Source organism: Kryptolebias marmoratus, linkage group LG2, assembly GCF_001649575.2.
Source record: "Kryptolebias marmoratus isolate JLee-2015 linkage group LG2, ASM164957v2, whole genome shotgun sequence".
NCBI lineage: Eukaryota > Metazoa > Chordata > Actinopteri > Cyprinodontiformes > Rivulidae > Kryptolebias > Kryptolebias marmoratus.
The window spans coordinates 3,433,072-3,447,314 of NC_051431.1; the positions used below are offsets into that span (position 1 = coordinate 3,433,072).

The 14,243-nt window shown below is 43.5% G+C and overlaps 1 protein-coding gene across 2 annotated transcripts in view; it reads left to right on the forward strand.

The window, feature by feature from the left end:
- The first annotated feature begins 8,736 nt into the window (after window positions 1-8,736).
- bcl9l (bcl9 like) overlaps window positions 8,737-14,243 on the forward strand; it is a 25,896-nt gene continuing 20,389 nt past the window's right edge. Inside the window, exon 1 of one of the 2 annotated variants that reach the window (XM_037979934.1) lies at window positions 8,737-9,098. The gene's annotated coding sequence lies outside the window, so the exon portion shown is untranslated. Of the gene's footprint in view, window positions 9,099-11,203; window positions 13,847-14,243 lie in introns of those variants that run through there. The other variant, XM_037979936.1, reaches the window with a different exon arrangement.

The following is a 14,243-nucleotide window of genomic DNA, read 5'->3' on the forward strand; positions in this document are numbered from 1 at the left end:
CCCTCCCTCCATCCATCCATCCATCCATCCATTAGCTGAGAATTCAGAGTTAGACACTTAAACTATGTATATATATATAGTTTTAGTGTCTAACTCTGAATTCTCAGCTAATTTATTTCCGTTTTGTCTTTCGCTTTAAATGTTTGGTTTAATTTAGAGTTTTTCCCTCTGAATGCTGCAGTCCAGCATAATTATAAACTTGTTTTCAGAGCCTGAAATAGCTGTCTGCTTCAAACATTGATTCAGTTTTTTCGAGCAGAGTCTGAGGGGAAATCAGCTGTTTAAACTGCGTCGGACAGATGTTCAATTCATTTGAAATCTGCAGCCAGATGACAGATTTTACTGTCGCTGTGACCCGTGTTTTCTCCTCCAAACTGGGAGCGCCACAGCATTTGACGTTCTGTTATTATCCAATTCAGTAAATTCTCTTTCAGCAGGAGCCCGGCGGTGTGGCGCGAAGAATAAATTAGCTTTGAATCAGCTTTCATTGTGACGCTGAAATTACTGTTTTGTTTCCAGTGGCGTAAGGCAGATGTCAGACTCAGTTTAGCTCCTTTGTTTTGTTAAAAACACAAAAGAAGAAACTCGTCCTGTGTGGGACTTCCAGGCACAGCGAGAGGAAACGTGGAAGACGCTGGCTGCTCATTACGCCACGGGAAAAAGAAACGGCACCTAGTTTCAGGCCCAGGATTTCACAAATCAAAACAATACAAACTAGAGAAAGGAGATTTTTTTGTAAAAAAGCTGAACGGCAGCTGAAATGAGCTGAAACAGCTGAAAAAGGGTGCTCAAAGCTAAAAGAAGGAACATGCGAGTTAAAAGCCAAAACTAGCAAATGCTACCTGAACACTAAAAAGGCTAGCTAAGAGTTCATAGTAGTAGCAAATGGTAGCTAAAAGCTAAATTTAGAAAGAGGTTAGCTAAGATTTAAAAACAGCAACATGATAGTGAAACGTTAAATGCAGCAAAAGATTAGTTAAAAGCTAAAAGTAAGAAAATGGTAACTAAAAATAGACACCATGTAAAATCTAAAAGTAGTAAAATGGCTAGCTAAAAGCTAAATGTAGCACAATTATAGCTAAAAGTATCTTAACACTGACTAAAAGTTCAAAGTAACAAACAGCAAGCTAAAAGCTAAATGTAGCAAAAGCTAGCTAAAATTTAAAGGTAACAAAAAACTGTTTTCTGAAAGCTAAAAGTAGCAAACACTGGCTAAAAGTTTAAAGTAACAAATGGTGAAAAGTAGCAAAAGGTTAGCTAAGATTTTAAAACAGCAACATGTGAAAAGTTAAATGCAGCAAAAGATTAGCTAGCAGCTAAAAGTAACAAAATGTTAGTTAAAAGTAGCAAAAATAGACACCATCTAAAATGTAAAAGTAGTAAAATGGCTAGCTAAAAGCTAAATGTAGCGCAATAATGGCTGAAAGATAAAAGTAGCAGACGGCTAACTAGAAACTAAAAGTAGCTGGTTAAAAGCTAAAAATGGCAAAAGACTAGCTAAAAGCTAAATGTAGCAAAGCGGCAGCAAGACGTGGCAAAAATGTTAGCTAAAAAGTAAAAGCAGCAGAAGGTTAACTGGAAGCTAAAAGTAGCTGAACGTGGTTTGTGCTCAGCTCCGACCAAACCAGGAACCTTTATTTGTGTTTTTAAGGTCAGTTGCCTGTGGCGGCCATCTTGAATCAGGCTGATTCCAAACGTTAATCAGTGATGATATTTATATAAATTGTTTTTTTTTTGGTTTTGTTTTATTGCAGACGTGCACAGAACAACGTTTAACAGCGGTTTTTTTTAGTCTAAATGCATCAAAGAAAAACAAAAAAACCCCACAATAATCAGAAATCATAACAAATATTTGAGTTGGAACCTCACTGTGTTTCTCCACAAACTGCTGTCCCACATGATTCAACCGCAGCCTCCGTTCACACAACAACAACAACAACAACAACAACAACAAACAACAACAAACACATCTGCTGCATGCCGCTCGCTCTCTGTACCTTTTTAAAAAAAAAAAAAAAAACAACTTGAACCGTTGAGTTCCTTCCCCATCTGGAAGCAGTCGAGGGTTTGTCTAAAAGATAAAATTGATACGAATCGCTTCTGGCAACTCAAAACGTCCAGTCTGGGATCAATTACACAGACAGGACTCAAAGAGAGGGGAGGAAGTCCAGATTCCATATCGTGGCTGGGTCCAAGACGGGCACGGAGCCCGCATACAGCACACACACACACACACACTGACTAAAAGAAGTGCTGTGTGACCCGCAGCTTGTGGACTGGCTCAGACCGCATGCTGCCACATTCCCACCCGAGTCACTCACTGACTTTAACAAGCGACTGATGGCAGATCCAGATGAGGCGGATCCAGCTGTTCTGTCACGTGGGCCGGGGTGTGTGTGTGTGTGTGTGTGTGTGTGTGTGTGTGTGTGAAAGGGACCCATTTGTTTCCAGTGGTGGAGGAAGTACTCTACTATAGTACTTGAGTAAAAGTATTGATACTCATGGTGAAATCTTCCTCAACTACAAGTAAAAGTTGCTCGGTCAAAAATGTACTCAAGTTAAAGTACTGAAGTACTCACTTTTGAAAATACTTAAGTATTCAAATTTACATGCATTTAAAAGTACTTAAGGATTCAAAAATACAAATTAAATATTCTAATATCAGTATGTTGCAGAACCTTGTAACTTTCAGAAACCACCTGATGTCTCGACACGTAGAAACACTCTGCTACAACTTCTACACCACCTGGAAAGAACTTAAGCATAAAAATGCCACAAAAAATAAGAATTTTTTTGTCTAAAAACACACCGAACCAGAGAGTCTTGATTCTCCTCACACTTTTACTATGGAGCCGAGGTTTAAGGTTGAATCTATTACCACGAAGTAACGACCAGCTTCCTGGAAATGTAGTGGAGTGAAAGTTATAAGTTCCCCCCCCACCAAAAAAATGACTCAAGTAAAGTAAAGATTCTCAAAAAATGTACTTAAGTACAGTAATCAAGTAAATGTACTCCGTTACTGTCCACCACTGCGTTTTCCTGACGTTTCTGCGGGATCAGGGACATTCTGGTCGTTTCTGAAGTGATGAAGGTGGAATCGGTTAAATCATTTCCTGTTAGCGGCCCCACATTTATCAGTTCCTATCAGAACGAAGGCGTCCCCTACAAGACTCATTTCATTCAGACCGCCTCTGGACCTGATCCACCCGGACTGTCAAGAGCTTAAAGGGCATTCTGGTCATTTTAGAAGTGAAGATCTGACAATTAGGTTGCAATAATTAGCAGAGGACGGAGTTCAGGGAAACAGGCGGAAGTCGAATGACTACATTAACTAATAATAAACCTTTATTGGTTTCATCTGTCGTGTTCAGCACTGAACAAACCCTGCGTAGGTGTGGACATGTTTGCGTTTGGAGCGTTCCTGATGCGTTCAGCCTGGATGAAGACTTTTGCCTCTTTTCTTCGTCACAGCTGATGAGGTTCTAGCTCCTGAGCACCAGCAGACTTTCTCTTCGACTGTGACGTCATGTACCTGTTTCTGCAGGGTCGTTTCAACGCCAGGGGAGGAGGATGGGCCAGGGCAGCCAGGGGCCTAACGGGATCCAGGCGGCTCCTCTGAACCGTTCTGGGTTCCCAGACGGCGCAGGGTCTGAACTGAAAGGCCTTGCAGGAAGGAGGTCTCATCTCATGAGTCTCAGCTACTACCACGCCGAATTTCAGCTCCATGTCTTGAATATTTACTGACTTACAGCCATTTTTATGTTTCCAGAGGTCAGCTGGCTGCAGCGGCCATCTTTAATTGGGTTGACTCCTGAAGATAATCAGCCGATTATCACAGATCGCCGAGAGTTTTATTAAAATCTGTCCAGTGGTTGGTGAGATATTTTGCTAACAGACAAACTGACTGTTTACTGGCAACGTTTGGCGCTCAGAGTCCGTGTTGGGGATGACTCTCAGCTACTACCACACCAAATTTCAGCTCAATATCTGGAAAACTGACTGAGTTGGAGCCATTTTTGTCCTCACCATCCTGTAATACTTGTGTCAAGTCCAAATTAATACAATAAAAAGCTGAATTTGGTAAATAGTCAGCGTTCGGAGCAGAAATGCTCGTATCACATCGTCCATCACATTATTTTTCACTTCTGAAACACGGCCTGTTCGTTAAAGTGTCCTGTTGTCAGTTTCTGTCTGAGCCGAGAAAGAAATCCTCGTTAAACTTCATCGGAAAACCTTTACTGCCCTCTGCTGTTTCCTGGAAGAACATGTAAGCGTTTCCTTTTTTTTTTACACTGTTTACATTTTTCCTGCCACAGGATTCCTCCTCGGCAACGCGAGCCTGACGTCTGTGAAGAGCTGAGATTTTATTAAAACACAGAAAATCACAGATTTCAGCTGCTCCAAGCTGCCTTTTTTCAGGTTTCCTCTGTTTTGTCAGAGAAAACGAGCTAATATGAATGATTATCACCCGCCACGGCGCAAAGAAACTGGATTCAAGATGGCCGCCACTGACAAGGACTTAAAAAAACACAAAAATGGCTCAATGTTACAGATGTGGAGCTAAACTCTGGTGTGGTAGTCGCAGAGAGTCATCCCCAACTCTTACTCAGACGATCTCAGTGAGATGGATTAGGACTAGAAACAGGACTGGAAGCAGGAAGCTGAAGCCATGGAGGCTGAGAGCCCCCTAGTGGCTGGCTGCGGTACTTTGATTTTAAGCCCCGCCCCTCCATGTAAATGAATGGGACATTTAAACTGAAAAAAAAAATGCATTTTTCACATTTTTAATTAGTTATTTGAAGCTCAAAGTAAAATGTTGTGTCACGTTATGATATGATTGTGGAGGCGGAGCTTTCGGGTCGAGGGTATGGCCCCCGCGTTCTCAGTGCGCCGAAAATACAACAGCCCTGAAAAAAAAATATGACATTTTGGCTTTGGTTTTGAACGTCGAAGGAGGTGAAGCTGCTTCGTCCATTTTTAATCACTCCTTCAAGGAATCCTGGGCTTTTAATTATTTATTTTTCTGCTGGAAACCAAATTTCCAGGGTTTGAAAACGTCGTTTCGTGACTCGTTTCGGCTAATAAATCACATTTTCATACCTGCGTGAACCATAACTGTCAGCGTAATTTGGCTCGTTTTTGTGTTTTTTCCCTTCTGCTGCTCTTACCTGGGATGTTTTGTGTTTGATAATTCACTGAGGCCGGTCGTGAAACAGTAAACATATGAAATTCGGCATGAAGATCAGTTTTCCAGCATCACAAGTAAGAATCGTTTCATCTGTGCGGATTTAGCTTTTCTTTTCACAGATGCACTCTCCGTCTGCTCTGAAAGCGATGACAGCGGAGATTGTAGGTGAAGGACTCGACTTCCTGCATTGCTGCACACAATGGCAGGAGTGTTTGTCGCCACGGAAACCATTAGTTTCTTGGCAACCTTCATATCATCTCAGGCTGATCAAATCGGATGGCTGACTGAATGACGGAGGTTACCGAGCAAAGAGCCGTGCCGTGCTCAGGGTGACGAAGACTCTACATCGCTCCGGTTTTGGCTGCGTCTCTGTGTTAGCAAAATATCTTGTGAAACTCTGGACAGATTTCAGTCGGCTGCCACCCAAACGTTAGTGAGGAAGTAGCTGAGAGTGATCCCTGACAGACACCCCGAGCACCAACATCGGCAGAGATTGTTTGTTAGCAAAATATCTCGTGAACAGATTTGAATGACATTCTCAGGAAGTAATGGGTGTACGTCTACGGCTGAATTCAAGATGGCCGCCACAGCTAACGCATGCGTTCAGGTTTTAGCGACTGTTTTTAAATGTTAGCTGTGTGTTAAGCTTAGCTTTCAGCTGTTTTGCTGGATCTCGAACTCGGTCAGTTTGGTAGCTGAAGGCTAAAATGATCTAAACAAAAACCTTAAAGCTAAATGTAGCCGAAACTAAGAATCAATTTTAAGAAAATCAAAACAGTTAGATAATGTGAATTATTATAAAAGTCATAAATCCCAGAATAAGCTGAAGGTTTTGGTAGCTGAAGGGCTGAACCAGCTGAAAACTTCTTAACAGCTTGAGGAACGAGGACGAGCAGCAGCTGCTTGTCTTTAAAAAGCTTCGGCTCGGGTCAGCCTGAGTGGCCGAATTACTGAAACGGCCGAACAAACGGAGCGTTAACGACCGCTGCTGCGTGCCAGCAACGTTAGCTCCAGAGTTTAGCTCCACATCCGTATAACTGAGTTTTTTTACGCCCGTGGCAGTGGCGGCCATCTTGAATCGGGCTGGTTCCAAAAGTTGTAGACGCTCATCCAGTGATTGCTAAGTTCATGAGATATTTTGCTAACAGAGGCCAAGTTTAGCTCAATATCACTGAGGCACAGACATTCTTGAGCAGATTAAGGACAATTAGCTGTGGCGGCCATCTTGATTTGGGCTGACTCCACAAACAAACAGTTCATCCAGTTCCAGTAAAATCCATCCAGTAGTTCACAAGATATTTTGCTAACAGAAAGCCTCCAGCAGTTGCAGGAGTTTAAAGCAAAGATCTTGAGCGTTTGGGATGACTCTCAGCTACTACCAAACCAAAACCTTTAGCTTATTCAGGAGACGGCGTCTACGACTTCTGGGATTCATAACTTTTAAAAGAATTCATATTATCTAACTGTTTTCATTCAAATGAACGGGGATTCTTACTTTTAGCTACATTTAGCTTTAAGGTTTTAGTTTAGATCAGTTTAGCTTTCAGCTACTACTTTGCTGGTTTTAGATTTTTAGCTACTGTTTTGACTCATTTTGGCCTTTAACTACTAATTAACTAATGTTAGCATTTAGCTACTGTGTGTTTGCTAATCTTAGCTTTCGGCATTTGTTCTAATTTAGGGGGTTTTGCTAATATTTAGCTACTTTTAAGCATAAGCTACTGTTTTGATCATTTTAACTTTCAGCTACTGTTTTGCTGATTTTAGATTTTTAGCTACTATTTGGCTCAATTTTGCCCTTAGCTACTATTTAACAAAATTTTGCATTTAGCCACTGTTTTGCTAATCTTGGGCTAATTTTAGGTTTTAGCTACTGTTTTGATCATTTTAGCTTTTAAATACATTTGTGCTAATTTTAGCTTTTAGCTTGTAGCTTTTAGCTAATGCTTTGCTGATTTTACCATGTAGCTACCTTTTCGCCTATTTTAGTGTTTAGCTAATATGCTAATTTGAAGTTTTAGTTACTATTTTGCAAATTTTAGTTTTTAGCTACAGTTTTGCAACTTGTGGCATTTAGCTGTGGTTTTGCTAATCTTAGTTTTTAGCTATTATGCTAATTTCAGGTTTTAGTTTACTGTTTTGCAAATGTTAGCTTTTGGCTACAGTGTTACTGTCTTTAGCTCATAGCTACTGTTTTGTAATTTAGCTTCTGTTCGGCTTGTGTTGACTTCAGAGCTTCGTCCACATTCTCGTGTTGACGTTTAATGATGGGGAAGTTTCTCGGTTGACATCGCCGCCCTGCTTGTTTTTCTCTGCAGCTCTGTCTCTTTTCCTGACCGTAAACCAATTTACCTTCTCGGTTTGCTCCTCAGATCCGTGCCAGTTTCCATGACAACATAGTTTCACCTCCTCATCCCCTCCCGAGCGCCTGCCCCTTCGCGCTCTCTCTGGTTCTCTCGTTTCCCACCGCGCCTGTCTCGTGTTTCTCCTGACCTTCCCGCCGGGTATCAGGGTCTTCTCCGGATCGTCCCGTTGCCTCACGGGGCTCGTTCCTCCAGCAGAGAGGAACCAATCAGAGCATCTGTTCATCGTTTCCATCGTACAACATTCAGACGCAGCACCTTCTGCTCCTCAGAATCTGTGGCGGCAGCAGCTGAATCAACAACAAGCTGAAGCCGAAGGTTTTCAAAACGAGCTGAAAACAAAAAACCCAAACAGAAACAGAACAGTGTGAATGACTGAAGAGCAACTGTTGCTCGAGCTAAAAGAAGCAGAACATTAGCTAAAAGTAGCAAAAGGCTAGCTTCATGCTAAAGGTAGCAGGATAGTAGCTAACTGTTAAGAGAAGCAAAAAGCTAGCTTAAAAATAAAAGTGGCAGGAAAGCAGCAAAAGGCTGTCTAAAAGTCATAAAATGCTAGCTAACAGCTACTTAAAAGCTGGAAGTATCAAGAGTAGTACAACACACTCATAAACTCTAAAAACCAGTGGTTAATGTTTGAAACCAGAGAAATTGACCCCTGGAGGGGTTTATGATGGTGTTCAACTAAAAGAAAAACATAAAAACTCATTATTTTATATTTTATTTAATATCCCCTTTAAAGCGCAGAGGTGACCACTGACGGTGGAACTGCAGAGCCTGTAAAATCTTTTTTTTTTACATCGGCTTTTAATTTGATTTCAGTTTGAGCTCCATCACACCTTTTATGTCCCAGTGTTTCTTTATTTTAGACCGTTTTTCCTGTGCTTCTTGGTTTATTTGTGTATTTTAAATCTTGTTTTTTTTTTAACTTCCCCTTTGGTCAGCACTGTTGTTTGTGAAATGTGCACCAAATAAATAAACTTTGACAAATATTTATTTCTCATTTTAAGATGAGATAATAGTCCTAAAGTGTGACCTGAGAGGCGGCGGGCGATATGCATCCCTATGAGGAGTGCTTCATAAAAAAAGGGAGGTGATTTTTTTTTTTTTTATAACACTGAAAACAAACTCCACTTTTTTGTAGGACTGCGTAGGAAGCTTGTGTAAATAAAAAAAGAGGCCGGACAGCAGTGGACGTATCGGCTCGGTGACATACGGGTGCCCGTGAGGACATTCTGGTTCCAGTCGGCGGCGCGGCGGTGAGATGGACCCGCGGAGACAGCGGCAGCGTCCAGCCCTCCTCGCGCTCCGAGCACTGGGAGTCATGAACCGCGGCAAGGTGACGCCAAACTTCGGCTCAGACGCGCCGCTGTGACCGATCAGCCTCCGTGACGCCCCGCACCGCCGGCTCCTTCTCCTTCTTCCCCCCCTCCTTCCAGCGGCAGTCGAAGCGACACCGGGGGAGCGGAGCGGAGCGACAGCGACGGCCACTCCGGGGAATGTCGACCGGCCGTCGGCCTCTTCTGCTCTCAGGCGGCCCGCCGAATGAGGTAGAGTACATTTCCCAAAACACTGACACCACCTCCTCCTCCTCGCGCGTTTTGGTTTATTTTTATTTTATTAACATGTCATTCCCCCTTCCGCATTAACTTTCCCCCCCTCTTTTTTTTTTCTGGAAGTCGGAGAGCGAGCAGCGAGAAAGTTGAAGCCCCGTTAAGCTAGCTTTGAGGCTCGGCTGCAGATGTGCGCGAGGCGAGGGTAACAGGCGACGTCAGCTCAGCGCGAGACACGGGGGTTAGCATGCTAACTTAGCCGCTGACAGGAGAGGGGGGCTAACGTCAGGGGGTGGGGGTGGGGGGCCATGTGTCCTCAAATCCTCCCGACACGGAAAAATAAATAAATAAACTAATTAATTAAAATTAAAAAACGCAACTTGTCGCCCGTCTCGAACGGCAGCTGTTCGGGATCCAGATGTGCTAATGTCTGACATTAGCCCAGCTAGCTAACCGGGCAAAGTAGCGTTAGTTGTTTTGTTGTTTTTTTTTTTAGCTAAACAAGCTAAAACCGTGTTAATAAATGTCACTTAAAACTCCTTATGGTCAGCTGCTCAGTCGTTGTTAACATTTCTAACAAATAAAATGTACATCTAAGTTAGATTTCGGCCGTTCTGATGAGGTTGGGCACATTTTAGTACGGTTTTTTTAATTAATTTTTTTTATTTTGTGTTTAGCCACGAAGTGCTTACGTGCTACCTCTGATAGCTGGTGTTTATTTTACACACTTTGTTTTTCTTTGCTGTCTTCCTGTCTCTCTGTATGTTTTTTATAAATACTTCCGTGTGGTTACCTTTAATAACCCGTGGCCAGCTTGTTGAATGCGGTGTGATCATGTTTTACTTGAACAGAAGGAGAAAAAGAAGGTTTTCTGGTGCACAACCATATCTTCTCTGTATATATATATATATGTGTGTGTGTGTGTGTGTGTGTGTGTGTGTCTAAAAGATCCTGGGGAACTATATATAGCACCTAACAGAGTTTGCAACTTGATCCAAATTGTGTTTCAGGCTACAGTGAGCTGTTTTCTTTCCTCTAGAGGTGAAATGTCTCACTTTCTAAGCTTTGCACTCCTTCTTTGTGCACTTTTTCTTTTTTTTTAAAGCACATATCACTTCCGCTTGCTAGAGGTGTGTTTGTTAGCAAAATATCCCATAAACCACTGGATGAATTTGAATTAAAACTCTCAGAAAGTAACAAATAGATGTACATGTACAGCTGAGTTTCAGATTCAGCCCAATTCAAGATGGCCACCACAGCTAAGCGGCCTTAGTGAACACAGTTTTAGAGACACTGAGCTAAACTTTGCTCTGGTAGTCGCTGAGGGTCATCCCAAACGCTCACTTTGAGATCTGTTTGAAAAACTTTGACTTGAACTTTTACAGTCCACTGCGTCCGTTAGCAGCTTCTGCTAGTGCACACGAGCTGAAGACATAAAGCAGCTAAATGCTAGCTAAAAGCTAAAACCAGCAGAAGGGTAGCGACAAGCTGAACTTGCAGAATGGTCGCTGAAAATAGCTAAAGGCTCGCTGGAAGCGAAAAGTAGCAAACGATAGCCAGAAGTAACATAAGACAAGCTCGAAGCTAAGGTAGCAAAATGCTAGCTAAAAGTAGCAAATGGCTAGTTAGAGGCTCAAAGTAGCTGAATGCTAGCTATAAGCCAAAAGTAGCAGAAGGCAGGCTTGAACCTAAGGTAGCAAAAGGCTAACTAAAAGTAACAAACAGCTAGCTAGAACCCCAGCTAGAAGGCAAAAGTAGCAAAAGAGACGCTAGAAGCTAATAGCAGAAAGGCAGCTAAAAGTAGCAAAAGAAGACAAAAGTAATAGCTAAAGAAGATTTAGAAAAGAATGATGTTTTCAAAGGAAACTGAAGAGATTTCTGTGGGGAAAATGTTTGTAAATAAAGTTAAATATTTTGAAAACTATAAAAGTTACTAAAACTTCTCCTGAACAAGCCGAACGCTTTGATCCACGGACAGCAATTAAAACACGAAGTATGCAGAAGCAGTGAGACACACGGAGAAATCGACAACAGGAAGACAGCGGCGTGAATCAGCGTTTCCACAGCCGGTCGGCGCTCTGAGCGGTCGGCGCCTGCTTCGCTGCTGATGTGAGCGAGCGAACATATGGCCGCCGCCGCCGACCCGCACACTGACACAGATTTTGGTGAGCTGCTGACAAAGTGTTTATCTGCTCAGGTGATCTGAGAAGTTTGGGTTGAGTTACAGGGAGTGCCGCTAAGGTGAGCTATGAAAGAATAATGTGATACTGAGAACGGTTCCTAACAGCAGCAGAACCGACGCAGACTCTGAGGTACGGGACTAATGAAATAAAACATCCTGAAGGTGAAGCCTGTCCGGGACACCTTTGTTGTCTTTCATATTGTCATCCTGCTGCTGTTGTGTTCATGTTTTGCATATTTTGCATACGCGGCCGCGAGCAGAAAGCGCTCCCGTCGGCTCGTTAAAACGACCCCGGCGTATTTCTGCTCCACGGGGCAGAACCTCAGCGTGGTTTGGAAGCCGTCAGGTCGTCAGGTGAGGGCGGTCCTGTTCGAGCTCCACGCTCGGCCCACAAGGATGCATGTTGCTGTTTTTGTTTTAGTTTTTGACTGAAAACGCTGGAAGCGAGGCCGTCGTTCAGGCGGCTGCAGAACGGCGAGCAGCAGATGTTAATATCAGGTGTTCACATCTGGTTTCCTCTTGTTGCTCCGCCCGCGCTCGGGAAGTTTTATCGCAGCAAATTAAATGTCCATTTAGGCTGTGTGAAGCAGTCCTCATTCAAACAAGATTTTGGGAACTTAACGAGTTCAGTGAGATTCTGACCCACTTTCTTCAGTGTTCCTACAGGGTTTGGTCCCGTCTCAGAGCCGAGGTTGGATCTGCCTTTTTAGCTCCAAAACCGGTCACTGGGGGTTGGACGAGGTGTTAAAAGTTTCCCGCAGGCCACCGTCAACCCGACAATCTGTGAGAACCAAAAACTGGTCTTCTGTTGTGCATCTGAAGGAGTTTTGCTTTCTCTGTTCCAAACTGGAGACTGTGGCGTTCCAAGCTTTAAACTGCTACATGCAGATTAATCTCCTGCCCCTCCCTCCCGAGGGTCATTAGGGTCTTTGTTTGCCTGTCTTACTAAGGTTGCGTTAATTGTCAGTTCGGTCAGGAGTCCTAATCGGCCATGGTTTCATGTCCTAAAAGGGAAGAGGGGTGTTAAATCCATGAACCCCTCCATCCAACCGTGGTGCTCCACGGTTGGATGGAGCTGCCACAGCTGATAGTCGTCCATCCGTCCGTCTTCTACCTCGTATCTGTGGTCGGGTTTGAGGAGTCAACAGGTCCAGGAGGGAAACCCAGACCTCCTCCAGGATCCCAAGGTGTTCCCAGAACCAGATCCAGAATCCCTTCAGAGAGTTCTGGGTCTGCCCTCGAGGTCCGTAACGAAGCTGCAGTGAGTCGTTCTCCCCGTCCCAGAATGAGCTGGACGGGATAAAACCCTCGACCCTTGACCTTTGACCCTCTTTATATCCAACCAGATGAGGAGGTCGGTGGGGCTTCGGCTCGGTGTTTCGGCTCGGTGTTTCGCTGAAACACGTCGAGTCCAGAGGCGGCGCTGCTACGTAAAAACTGACTGTGTCAGATATTAAAAAACACGAGAACAAAATGTCTGAACCAGATTTACTCAAAGTCTTTGCATCGCCCACAGTTAAAAGTCTCTGTTTCTAATGACTCTCAGCTGCTACCACATTAAACTTTATCTCAATGTCTCTAAATCTGATTGAGTTACAGCCATTTTTGTGTTGGCTACTGTTGATTAGCTGTGGCAGCCATCTTGAATTGGGTCAACTCCAAAAGTTAATCAGCTGTAGACGCACATCCAGGGATTAATCCCTGAAAGTTTAATCGAAATCCATCCCTTGGGCCGTGAGATATTTTGCTAACAGACAAAAACACAGGCGAAAAAAACATCATTTGTCTTCTCCTTTCGGTCTTTGGTGATAAATGTAAAAAAAAAAAAAAAAATTCTGAATGTGTTTACGTTTAAATGTAAAAAACAAAAAACAAAGACAACCTTGTTGTTTCCTCGTTGCAGGTATTTCCTGCTGCCCTCCTCGTTAGTCTGTTTGCTCAGCCCTTTGGCATGTTGTGTTGTCATGGCAACAGGCGGTTGTTTGCGAAATATATTAAAAGTTGAATGACTTGCAGGAAGAAAGAGAAAAAAAAAAGGAGACGACCCGGTGAGTTTCTGTTCGAAGGAGCGGCTCGTTGTTGAAAATCCTCAGAACCAAACTTTTTATTTATTTGTTTGTTTGTTTTTGTTGTTTGTTTACTCGCTCAGGACTCATGTTGTCACATCTATATTCCCCCTGAAGCTCAACGCCGTATTTTATTTGGAGGAAGGACGGAACCCACTGCTTCTCTGCCTATTCTTAGCGTTCCCTGAGTGACCTTTGACCTTTCAACGAGAGTCGAGGGTCATCAGTTACTTCCCTTCGAAACGGGACGCCCCTGCAGGACCCCAGTGGGATCAGCTGATTTTTTTGTGCCAAAACTTTACGTTTTTTGAAGTTTTTGGAGTCGACCTGATTCAAGATGGCTGCCGCAGCTAATTGCGCTTCAAAAACAAGAAAACAACCTGAGTCAGTTTTACTGTTGGTGTTCTGGCGCGGCGGGAGCTGAGTCATTCACAACAAACACGCCGAGTGTCGTTTCGCAAGATGTTTGTATGAAACTCAATCATTAACCCTTAAAGGTAACTCCTGTCTGTCTGTTAGCAAAATATCTCATGAACCACGGGACGGATTTTACAGGAACTTCCACAGAATGATCACTTAGATTCACGTCTACAGCTGATTAAAGATGGCCGTCACTCGGGCGGTTTGGGGGTGGTGGCAGCTGAGGGTCATCCGCAGCTGACGCTCTGAGCGTGGCGCCGGTTAGCGCCGCATCGTGACGTGTTTCGCTAACTGTTGCTGCTGCTGTTGTTGTTGCTGCTGTTGTTGTCGATGTGCTCGTTGCTCGATCTCGCTTCGTCTGGTTGTTGTTGCTGTAGTTGCTGCTGTTGTAGTTGTTGTTGCTGTTGTTGTTGCTGTAGTTGTTGCCGTAAGGTGCAGTTGTGTTACGTTGTTTCAGACCGTTTCTCTGTGTTG